Here is a 12,559-nt window from a genome sequence, read left to right as displayed (position 1 = left end):
CATGCTTGCCTGGTTCGGAGTAGTCGGAGTCTAACTGGGTGAAGTTTGCGGCTCCGTCACCTCCTCCGGTATCTACGGTATAAGAAAATACGCACATAACGTAAATACCGTGAGGTGCACAAAAGTATTCCATAAAAATTCTCAAATAAAGCTGATAAAAAACTAGACAAAATTTTAAAGAGAACAGAAAAAGAATCAAACAAAAATCCTTTTCTGTTTAAAAGTTATAAGGGTTTTGATTTAGGGACCTTTCTATAATGAAACAGAAAACTCTCAGGGGGTTCTGCAGAAAAGTCCAGAAAACGACTCCTTTAGAGAAAAAGAATGAGAGACTGACAGGCGGGTCCCACCCGTCAGGTTTGAATATTCAAACGAGGGAGACGGGGCTCGTCGGGGCCCGAGAGCTGCGGTGGTCGCCGACGGCGATCCACGGCGAGGCAAGGGGATCGGGTGGTACCTCCGTGTTCAGTATGTCCTTCCGCGTCGGTGGGTGGTGGTGGTGGTCGCCGGCGATCACTGTGTCGACAACGGCCCTTGCTCCGGCGGACGGTGGTTCGAGTAGTCGTGGACCTCGTCGGAGAGAGCTGCTGGGGTCAAATTGGAGTGGGGGTTAGTCTCCTAGAGGTGGGATGAGGCTACGGGCAAGTCTAGGGCGGTGGAGGAGTTCTCACCAGCGAGAACGCTGCCGGAGCCCAAAGCGGACGGAGGTGGCCGGAGTTGAGGAAGAAGGTCCCCTCGAGGCTCTTCCAGTGGTTGGGCGGGGTCTGGTGAGGTGGTGGAGATGTGCAGGGTCGAGAGCGAGCTCGGAGGCGCTATTTATAGCCGGCCCGAGGCGGTTGCCGTGAACGGGATAAGTCCGGTGAGCGATTATGGCGGCGCTGTGGCTGGACGTCTGGTGTAGAGGCTTGAGCATCGTTTAGAAGGAGCACTGGTTCCATTCCAGTGTCTAACTCAACAAGGTAGGGGTGGTTACGGCCTGTCCCCGATGGAACGGCCGTACGGCACATCGGCGGCAGAGAGCGCGCCCTGAGCGTGCCAGGCCACAGCGACGGTGCTGCATGCGTGCGCTGGAAAGGGAGATGGCCACGTGGAGCTCTCAGGTGATTTGGGCGGTGCCGAACGGTGTTATGCCGCAGGATGCCCCCTGTCGGCTGCCACGGGAGGCTCTGCCACCGCGGAAGACGCTGACGCAGGCGGGCTAGGGTGCCACCGACGCCAGGAACGAGCCAAGCGCACGTGCGGTGCTCCGGATAGGGAGGAGGAGCCGTGTGCAACGCGCCAGGCGCACAGTCGACATGTGACTTAACTCTGACGAAGAAACGACACTGAACTTACTGAATTTTCTGAAGATGTACAGTAAGAGTGCAGGCTAGGTGTTCGACAAAATGATTTTGTCATGTGGGGATTTTTCCTTGAGCTGGTTTTTGGTGGAGTGGTCTCTCATTGCAACTGGGGGTTGCCTGAATTTTGGTGGAATTTTTGGAGAAGGGAGATATGAATTTCACCAAATTTGACAAATCTGGTCCAAACTTGCAGAGGGTAAATTTTGTAAATTTTGGAAAGGAGAAGAGTGGATCTTGATGGTTCTAGGTTGTGGGTGCTAAGGACTATCCAGAGGAGTTGAGTTGAGATCAAAGTTCAAAGGCATTAAGGTACTTGCTTTGCAAATTACCTAGGCTCGAAATAAATGACATAATTGTTTTTCGAAAAGAAATAAAGGAGATAAAAATCCAAAAATGGATTTAACTAGTTGGGACAGAATGTTTGGGTTGTCCCAAAGTGGAAGGAGGGGTTTTGGGAGAATTTTACCACAAGAGGCATGGTAAAACAAGAATGGATCAAAACCAAAGAAAAGCCCAAAACTAAAAAGGTTTTCTTTTTTTAGAAGAAACTAAATCCAAGAAAAGATTTTGAGAAGGAAAACTCAGAAGAGAGGTTTTTAAGAAGGGTTTAAATGACCTTCTTTAAACCAAGCAAGGCTCTTGCTGAAAACAAAAACAACAAATTTTTTTGGAGTTTCACACCAATGAATGGTGGCAATTGATTTTGCATCAACATTCCGCTAGACGGTGTTTCATAGCTTGTCAATTGGTTGATTGTTGGTATGTTCACACGTGGCAGGACATAAGATGTTCCACCCTTATGAAGAATACCGGTCAAGTTTACCTGCATTGAAGACCATCGGGGGTTATTATAGTTCCCAACAAATCCTAGAAAATTGGAACAACTACCAACTATGCCGAGCATCTGTGTAGAAGGTGCATTCATGTGGGTATGATAATGGTTAATAGACTCGAGAGGTTGCACCTGGTACTCATTTGTGGGTGTCGAGCTCCCGCCACCACCTGATGTGTTTATTAAGTGACTTCGAAGATTTGATGGGGTTTTTCCTTTACTTGTCTCCATCAACTTGCCACGCATGGAGTCAACATAGGAAGTACCAGAGCTATACAAGAAAAATTCATCTAACATTATGTCATCAAGTATGCCATTGTATAGGCTAAATGGAGGGTCTTCGGGATCGACAAATCTTCTTGCATCCGGTGTGTTTGGAACCAAATACCTCCACATTCTTCCACCATGGATTAATGACCCCATGCACAAGTTGCTCTGGTTGTCCGTCAGCTGGCCTAATTACCTAGTTGCACCGAAATAATTTGGACTCTAGGAGGGGTTGCCACCATGGACTCCAAGAGGTATTTGAGAGAAACCAGAGTAACCATCTAGAAAGCAAAAATGTGTATGTTTGGATAATCTTTCTAGCATTTGATCAATAAAATGTAAAGGGTAATGATCCTTTTTAGTAGCTTTATTTAATTTGCGGAAATCAATTACCATCCTATAACCTGTAACAATTCTTTGTGGGATCAATTCATCTTTATCATTAGGAACGACAGTAATACCTCCCTTCTTAGGGACACAATGGACAGGGCTTACCCACTTACTATCAGCAACGGGATAAATTATACCTACCTCTAGGAGCTTTAGTATTTCCTTTCTTACCACTTCCTTCATCTTAGGATTTAGCCGTCTTTGGTGATCAATAACTGGTTTGGCGTCTTCCTCCAATCTTATTTTGTGTTGAAATAGAGTGGGACTAATGCACTTAAGATCATCAAGAGTATATCCAATAGCAGCACGGTGCTTCTTCAGAGTTTTCAATAATCTCTCCTCTTCCCGCTCTGAAAGGTTAGCACTAATAATAACAGGATATATTCTTTATTCATCAAGATAAGCACATTTAATAGTATCAGGTAATGGTTTAAGCTCAAACACGGGATCACCCTTGGGTGGTGGAGGATCCCCTAGAATTTCAACTGGCAAGTTGTGTTTCAAAATAGGTCCCTGTTTGAAGAATACTACATCTATTTCCCTTCTTTCATTCATGAACATATCATTTTCATGGTCTAGCAAATATTGTTCTAAAGGATCATTAGGAGGCACGGCGATAGAAGCAAGACCAATAATTTCATCCTTACTAGGCAATTCTTTATCATGGGGTTGCCTACGAAATTTAGCAAAATTAAGCTCATGAGACATATCATCCAAACCAATTGTAACAATATCCTTTTCGCAATCTATCCTAGCATTAACAATATTCAAGAAGGGTCTACCAAATATAATAGGACAAAAGCTATCTTGTGGAGAACCAAGAACAAGAAAATCAGCAGGATATTTAACTTTCCCACACAAGACTTCAACATCTCTAACAATCCCAACTGGTGAAATAGTATCTCTATTGGCAAGCTTGATTGTAACATATATCTCTTCTATCTCAGCAGGTGCAATATCATGCATAATTTCTGTATACAAGGAATAAGGTATTGCACTAGCACTTGCACCCATATCACATAAGCCATGATAACAATGATCTCCTATTTTAACAGAAATAACTGGCATTCCTACAACGGGTTTATGTTTATTCTTAGAATCGTGTCTAGCAATTCTAGCAGCTTCATCACAGAGGTAAATAACATGCCCATCAATATTATTAGCCAAGAGATCTTTAACCACAGCAATACTAGGTTCAACTTTAATTTGCTCAGGGGGTGTAGGTGTTTTAGTATTACTCTTACAAACCACAGTTGAAGCTTTAGCATGATCTTTTATCCTAACAAGGAAAGGGGGTTTCTCAATATAAGTAGTAGGGACAATAGGATCATTATAAGTGATAGTCTTTTCTTCAACTTTAATAGGTGCAACTACTTTTACTTCAGTGGGAGGATTATATTTAAACCACTTCTCCTTAGGGAGGTCAACATGAGTAGAAAATGATTCACAGAAAGAAGCTACTATCTCAGAGCCAAGTCCATATTTAGTGCTAAACTCACGGAAGACATTGGTATCCATAAAAGATTTAACACAATCAAACTTAGGTGGCATACCTGACTCTTTACCTTCATTGAGATCCCAATCTTTAGAGTTGCGTTTAATTCTTTCCAATAAATCCCATTTGAATTCAATAGTCTTAATCATAAAAGAGCCAACACAAGAAGTATCGAGCATGGAGCGATTGTTGAGAGAAAGCCGAGCATAAATTTTTTGAATAATCATTTCTCTTGAGAGCTGATGATTGGGGCATGAATATAACATTGACTTAAGCCTCCCCCAAGCTTGAGCGATGCTTTCTCCTTTGCGAGGCCAAAAATCATATATGTAATTACGATCATGCTGAATAAGATGCATAGGATAAAACTTCTGATGAAATTCCAATTTCAATCGGTTGTAGTTCCATGATCCCATATCATCACATAGCCTAAACCAAGTCAATGCCTCTCCCTTCAAAGATAAAGGGAAGACCTTCATCTTGATAACATCCTTGGGCATACCTGCAAGCTTAAATAATCCAGAAACTTCATCCACATAGATTAGGTGCAAGTCGGCATACCCACTAGCAGTTTCTCTACCATACCCGAAGGAATTTCATAGTAAACATTTTCAGTAGGTTCAGTAGATTGAGGAGCAACTCTTTTCTCTACTGGTCGGGGTGAAGATATGCCGAACAAGCCCCTCAAAGGATTATGTTCCATAGTAACAAGTGACAGTAAATTTCAGCACAGTATATAAATTTTTCCTTACCAAGTTTCACTTACCAAAGGCGCTTCACTCCCCGACAATGGCGCCAGAAAAGAGTCTTGATGACCCATAAGTGTAGGGGATCTATCGTAGTCCTTTCGATAAGTAAGAGTGTCAAACACAATGAGGAGCAGAAGGAAATGATAAGCGGTTTTCAGTAAGGTATTCTCTGCAAGCACTGAAATTATCGGTAACAGATAGTTTTGTGATAAGGTAATTTGTAATGGGTACCAAGTAATGAAAGTAAATAAGGTGCAGCAAGATGGCCCAATCCTTTTTGTAGCAAAGGACAAGCCTGGACAAGTTCTTATATGAGAAAAGCGCTCCTGAGGACACATGAGAATTATCGTCAAGCTAGTTTTCATCACGCTCAAATGATTCGCGTTCGTTACTTTGATAATTTGGTATGTGGGTGGACCGGTGCTTGGGTACCGCCCTTCCTTGGACAAGCATCCCACTTATGATTAACCCCTATTGCAAGCATCCGCAACTACAAAAGAAGTATTAAGGTAAACCTAACCATAGCATGAAACATATGGATCCAAATCAGCCCCTTACGAAGCAATGTATAAACTAGGGTTTAAGCTTCTATCACTCTAGCAACCCATCATCTACTTATTACTTCCCAATGCCTTCCTCTAGGCCCAAACAATGGTGAGGTGTCATGTAGTCGACGTTCACATAACGCCACTAGAGGCGAGACAACATACATCTCATCAAAATATCGAACGAATACCAAATTCACATGACTACTTATAGCAAGACTTCTCAAATGTCCTCAGGAACAAACGTAACTACTCACAAATCATGTTCATATTCATAATCAGAGGGGTATTAATATGCATTAAGGATCTGAACATATGATCTTCCACCAAATAAACCAACTAGCATCAACTACAAGGAGTAATCAACACTACTAGCAACCCACAGGTACCAACCTAAGGTTTTGGTACAAAGATTGGGTACAAGAGATGAAGTAGGGTTTGAGAGGAGATGGTGCTGGTGAAGATGTTGATGGAGATTGACCCCCTCCCGATGAGAGGATTGTTGGCGATGACGATGATGATGATTTCCCCCTCCCGGAGGGATGTTTCCCCGGCAGAACAGCTCCACCAGAGCCCTAGATTGGTTCCGTCTTGTGGCGGCGGAGTCTCGTCCCATAAGCTTGTTTATGATTTTTCCAGGGTAAAAGACTTCATATAGGAGAAGATGGTCACCGGAGGGCTGCCATGGGGCCCACGAGGCAGGGGGCGTGCCCACCCTCGTGGACATGGTGTGGGCCCCTAACGTTGATTCTTTCGCCAGCATTTTTTATTAATTCCAAAAATGACTTTCGTGGAGTTTTAGGACTTTTGGAACTGTGCAAAATAGGTCTCTAATATTTGCTCATTTTCCAGCCCAGAATACCAGCTCCCGGCATTCTCCCTCTTCATGTAAACCTTGTAAAATAAGAGAGAATAGGCATAAGATTGTGATATATCATGTAATAACATCCCATAATGCAATAAATATCAATATAGAAGCATGATGCAAAATGAACGTATCAGTGTGCAACCTATGGGACATAATTCCGCCACGTGCTGACTTTGTCGGGATGCCATTTGTGATCCACCTGACAAGTACCATGGTTGATCGGCATATTATGATATGTTATACTTACTGTAGTAATTTCATTATATTCTTTATTGTTATACTTACAAATGCAAATTATCTGTATGTAGAATCCGATGATATGCATTATAGAATCCAATGATATGCTTAGTGTAGAATTCGATTACATGCTTACTTGGTGTAGAGTCCAACGATATGCTTAGTGAATCCGATGATATGCTTAGTGTAGAGTCCAATGATATGATGTGTAGAAGCTAGCCGATGATATGCTTTAGTATAGAGTCCGATGACATGCTTAGTTAGTCTAGAGTCCAATGACATGCTTACTGTCCGATCGATGATATGCTTTAGTGTGTAACTAGAGTCCAATGATATATATGCTTACTGTAGAATCCGAACGATGATATGCTTTAGTGTAGCTAGAGTCCAAGGAACCGTTAATAGTGTAGAATCCATACTTATTAGTAGAATTCAAACTTAGTAGAAATGTAGTACCGTTTTTGATAGTGTAGAAATCTATACTTAGTAGAAACATATTTGCAAGAGTATATGTGAGGCTACTTATTAATTATTATGGTTTTCTTATTCAAAAATTGCCAAAGAGCCTATCTGTGAGTTGTGATATCGAGCCTGATGAAGAAGGCTCTACTGGAATACGCTTTACCACAAGGGGCTCCGTCACCACTTGTGCGTACGGCGTGGACACGGACGGTCGCACACATTTCAACTCGGTTGGGTGGAAGAACTTCCTCGTTGGCAAATATCTTCGTGTTGGATAGGCCATCCTAATTACTATCAGGAACACCCACCGCCATGGCTTGAGGATGATGGTCGTCGTCGATATCATCTAGAACTACATATGTGTGTGGTTGTATGACTACCCCTAGTAGACTTCTATATGCTGTATGACTACCTAGTACTTCTTATCATATATGCTACTGTATGAACCATATATATGTGTGTCAGGATGCATGTTGGCTATATATGAGTACCTATAATGCTTAATGATATTATATGACTATATGGTATTGTGGTTAATGATATTGTTATCTGGTATGTGTGAAATTGCGGTTTATTGAAACGGGGTACTGTTCTAGATCAACAGGAAGCAGAAAAAAAATGTTGAAAGATACAGCAGTAGCGCGGGTAAAAAAAGCGCTACAACTACTTAATAGTAGCGCGTGTCAGAAAAGCGCTACTGATATAGTCAATAGTAGTAGTGCTGGTCTATACAGCGCTAGTACTAACTGTTAGCTGTAGCGTCTTATTAGTAGCGCGATCATTGGCGCTACTGATAGCATTAAAACCCGCGCTACTACTAGGGCTTTCCCTAGTAGTGAGCGCACGCGAGGAGGCGTGGCGGCGGCTAACCCTAAGGGAGGAACGAGAAGGATGATACCATGTAGACGAAGATAGTTTGGCACTGAAATATTCAATATATTAATGGGGTGCTGGTGCACATATATATAAGTGCAGGCAGGGTCTCAACCTCAACAATACACATCTAAGAGGTGGGCCATAGTATACAAAACACATGTAACAAATATATGTTCAACAATATCATTTCCAGGTGATGGTAATTGACCAACCCTCTCGAAGTTATTCTGGAATAGATTTGGTCTAAACAGATCAGCATGCAACTTTACTAGCTGATAAATCAAGGCTATAAGAGAACTTCTTGTACACCCATGAAAACCACTTGCAGTGTGAAATAGTAGATTTTCACTAGTTCACCAACCACAATGTTGTCTCCTTTTTTTTAGAAAAGGAGGATGACCCCAGCCTCCGCATCTGGGAGATGCATGCGGTCACTTTATTGATTATTTTCGAGGACCTTACAAAGTATTACAACAATAGGCCTGAATCTGCCATCTTGGCATTATATGCCACTACTCCTATCCATATGATGAAGGGGCGCTAGCTGGGCCAAATACCCAGTCCACTCACCTAAGACTATCATCAAAAGCCAGAAGCCCCAGCCGAGCCACATACCGGGTCTGGGGCATGAACTGGTCTGACGCACTCACATGTGTCGTCGTCGCCATCTTCCACTGGTCCGTCTTCAGAGCAGATATTGAGACTTCTACCTTGTCAGGCCATTCTGCCATCGATGCCACCATGACGCCAGACAGCAACCCCCGCGCATCGGACGCTGAGTCTCCACTGCACCACGCCGCCGAGATTCGCCGTCATCGATGTGCAGGATGAAGCACCGCTCCACCAAAAAAGCCGCCCACTGGCCCCTCGAACCCGTGTACGCCTCCAAGATGTTGTCTCCTTTGGTAATAGCAAAATGAAAGATAGCAAACAGATACCAATTGTGCATACACTGAAAACATGTCTCCGATGGTTGAAGCTATCTCAAGCCCCCCCCCCCCCCCCCCCCCCCCCCCCCCGCGACCGGATTATATGAACATCAGCCCAGGCGAGCCATGAAAGGGCACGGCTATGTGCCACCCGCAGCGGTTCCTATCGCAGCGTCGCATACAGAGAGCCGCTGCTGGAACAGCCCAGTGACCGCACATCCTGATATCACACTGATGTCACCCATGTTTTATTTCCTATTCTTCTTCACATTCTTTTTGTTATTTTTTTTATGTTTTTATTTAGAAATATTTTTATTAAACCTGCATATCAAATATGTTAAACATGTATAGAAAAATGTTAATCATGCTTACAAAAAATCGTGACATTCAAAAAATGCCACCTGTTTACAAAAAATGTATGCCCCATTTTTAAAAAAGTATACAAGGTAAAACAATGTTTTACATTAAAATAATGTATGTTAAATTTGGTAAAAATTGTTCATGAATTTAAAAATTCATTATTTGAAAAAAAATCGGGAAATAAAAATGTTTCTGATTCTCAAAATATGTCCACATATTCAAAATTTGTTCACAGTTAAAAAAAGTGTTCAGAAAATCAAAAGAAATTGTGATCTGAAAATATGTCCTCATATTAATTCTTTTACGGTTTTGGAAAAAATGGTCCGGAAAATAGAAATGTTTCACGCATTAAAAATGATTATGAATTTGAAACAATGTTTGCGAATTAAAAAAATGTTCATGGTTAAAAAAATCAAAAAAGTTTGTGAAGTAAAAATTGTTCCCAAATTTCAGAAAAGTTCATCTATTCAAAAATGTTCATGCATTTCAAAAAAAGTTCGTTGAACCAAAAAATTGTTCATGAATTCCAAACATTGTTCCCAAATTTGAAAAGATGTTTATCGATTCAAAAAATGTTTGCCGATTCAAAAAAATGTTCACGAGTTTCAAGAATGTTTCTAAAGGTTTTCTATCGAAAGCCCGCCCTAGCCTTGAAGCAACTTCCAACCTATTTTGCCATAAGACACCGGTTGAGAGCCCACCTTATCAAACATGATCCGTTACACTAGAGCTACAAAATGAATCCTGTTGGTATTTCGGTGTGAGTTTGAGCAATCTGGGAAACATGTAATGATGCATGCTTTCGAGATAAATATCCTTCAGAAACAAGGTAAAAAAAAATCCTTCAGAAACATGTAATGATGGATGCTACCATGTAAGCATAGTATACTGAATGTTCTGCAATCTAATTCAGTAAGCATATTGTAAATGCGCATAGTGATTAAACAGAATACAACAGAGCTCCAACATATTACCGCAATAACTTTTTGTTTCAGTATACAGTACTAGCATTTACTCTGTTCTGCATACATCTATATCTAAAACAGTTCTTTCCATTGTCTAAAAATCATACAGACAAATCATATCTGAAACATTTCAGGTACAATCATGGAAGCCTTGAAATCTCTCTCGAATGTTTAGAAATAACAAGAGTTGGTTAGGGAGCTTTTAGCACTGCAGAATCGGGCTTGCAATTCTTATGGTAGTAGAATATGTTCACCGGTGTTCTTGTAGTAGCCTCATTAACGTTCTGTTCTTCCTGCAAGAGGTTCAAAATAGAAGGCATGTTGGAAATTACAAAGTTTACTTCTTGTTGTTGTGTAAAACTGCATTGTTTGATTTACGGAGGACAGAAAATCAGGAGAACAACCACAACGGAGAAGACCAACTCGCCGAAGCAGACAAGCAGTGAGTGGAATGATAAAGCCTACGCACGTGGAGGCAGATAGGGCACTCCACGGCGCGTTCGTCTTCCTCGGCGGCGGCGAAGCACGACACAAGGTCGCCGGAGCAGATGAGACGGCGGAGCCGGTCGGAGTCCAGGTCCGAGAGCTGCCGGACCAGGCAACACATACGTACACTGGTCAGATGATCAAATGCCTCCCTGTGGATCGGCAGCTCAAGCTGACCCACGGCCCCGAGTTTACGCTGGTTAGATGATCAAATGCCTCCCTGTGGATCGGCAGCACAAGCTGACCCACGGCCCCGAGTTAAAAATCTTGGAATCATCAACCGTCAGGTTCAAGGCTACCAACACAAACTGGCCATCAGCTTGCTCAGATTTACCTAAAACTACAAAGCAATCTCAAAAAAGAAAAAATGGCAACAATCTAGGGAAAGTTTAGAAGCAAAAAGGAATTCCGTCGCCGGGACTTGAACCCGGGTCTCTCGGGTGAGAGCCGAGTATCCTAACCACCTAGACTACGACGGAATCGTGTTGAAGAAAATACTGGAACTTATCTATTCTGGTGGCATGTCTGCCCTGTACACAACACAAAACAGCACGAACGTTAGAGCTGAATCACAGCTTTGCTTGAATTCAGACATGGGTGGCAACATCCCTGAACCGAGCAACAGCTACATTTGCTCGCTGTAGCTCTCTTTGATCCATAACACATCTGAATTTCCAACGGCGACGCATGATCGAATCCCAGTTGGGGAGAAAATTCGAGCAATATGCCTCCCAATTGATCGGCAGAAGCTGACCCCTACAACTGCTCAAAGTCTGGAATCATCAACCATCAGTGTCTCTCAGCCATATAAACATCTAAAGGTTCAATAAAGATTACCATCACAAAGTAGCAATTAGCTCATCAAGCAACTAATGGCTTGCCAAGGCTTAGCTTTTACAGGCATTTGCTTTTACCGAAAAAACTAGCAGGAAGAAAACAAAAAATGTAGATAACTGTCCATCACCTAGAGAAGCATCCTGAAGCCTTAACAGTTAACACTACTGAAGAGATTATTGAGATTCAGGTTCAGGGTGAATCTGTCTTTCCTTTATCAACTAGGGAAGTCCAAATGGTCAGGTAGTGCATTTCGAATTCTGGATAAACAGTGAGCATGTATGTACAGAAGGAGGAGTTACATGTCAAGTCTTCGATGAAATTAGTCTTTAAGAATTAAGACTGCTAAGTTGCACCACATCTGATATATTCTTAATAATAATACAAAGCCCTGGCGAAAGAACTTCATTTCTAGACAAACTACCTGGTACTGGTTGGAGAAAGAGAAATGGCCTTGCCAGTTTTGCCTGTGAGAACAATGATAAAATTTCTCAAGTCCCACAGGCAGCCACATCGCCGTCGCCATCCACATCTACACGCCGGTCCTCGATTGCCACAGAGAAGCACCCGCCGAACCCACCTCTGCTGCTCGTCTCAATGTTGTGCGCGAACCTTGATTTGTTGTTGTATGGTGAACAACACATGGAGGGAGCCATTGGAGTGTAGAGAGCCGCCGGCTTAGAGGGAGCCCCATCAGATAGGCCCACGACAACAGTTGGTGCTTAGGGTTTCATGGAGGATAAAGGTTATATAAGGGAGACGTGTGACGTTCGATGCAATTCTCTAGAGTCAACAGGAGTGACACCCGTCTGATGAAAATCGAGAACAAAAAACGGTATCTCCAGGCCCCAATAGTTGAACAACGCCAGCAGTTGCACCACCATGGCCATCTGTTTTTAGAGGGTTTTGCCGTTGAACTCG

General features: G+C 42.5%; 1 non-coding gene across 1 annotated transcript; it reads right to left on the bottom strand.

The window, feature by feature from the left end:
* Positions 1-11,210: 11,210 nt before the first annotated feature.
* TRNAE-CUC (transfer RNA glutamic acid (anticodon CUC)) lies at positions 11,211-11,283 on the bottom strand. Its single transcript has one exon. It is a non-coding gene; the product is annotated as a tRNA-Glu (tRNA).
* Positions 11,284-12,559: the final 1,276 nt, after the last annotated feature.

The sequence above is a fragment of the Triticum aestivum genome, chromosome 7B, assembly GCF_018294505.1.
Source record: "Triticum aestivum cultivar Chinese Spring chromosome 7B, IWGSC CS RefSeq v2.1, whole genome shotgun sequence".
Lineage (NCBI taxonomy): Eukaryota > Viridiplantae > Streptophyta > Magnoliopsida > Poales > Poaceae > Triticum > Triticum aestivum.
This window is presented reverse-complemented; position numbering and strand designations above follow the sequence as displayed.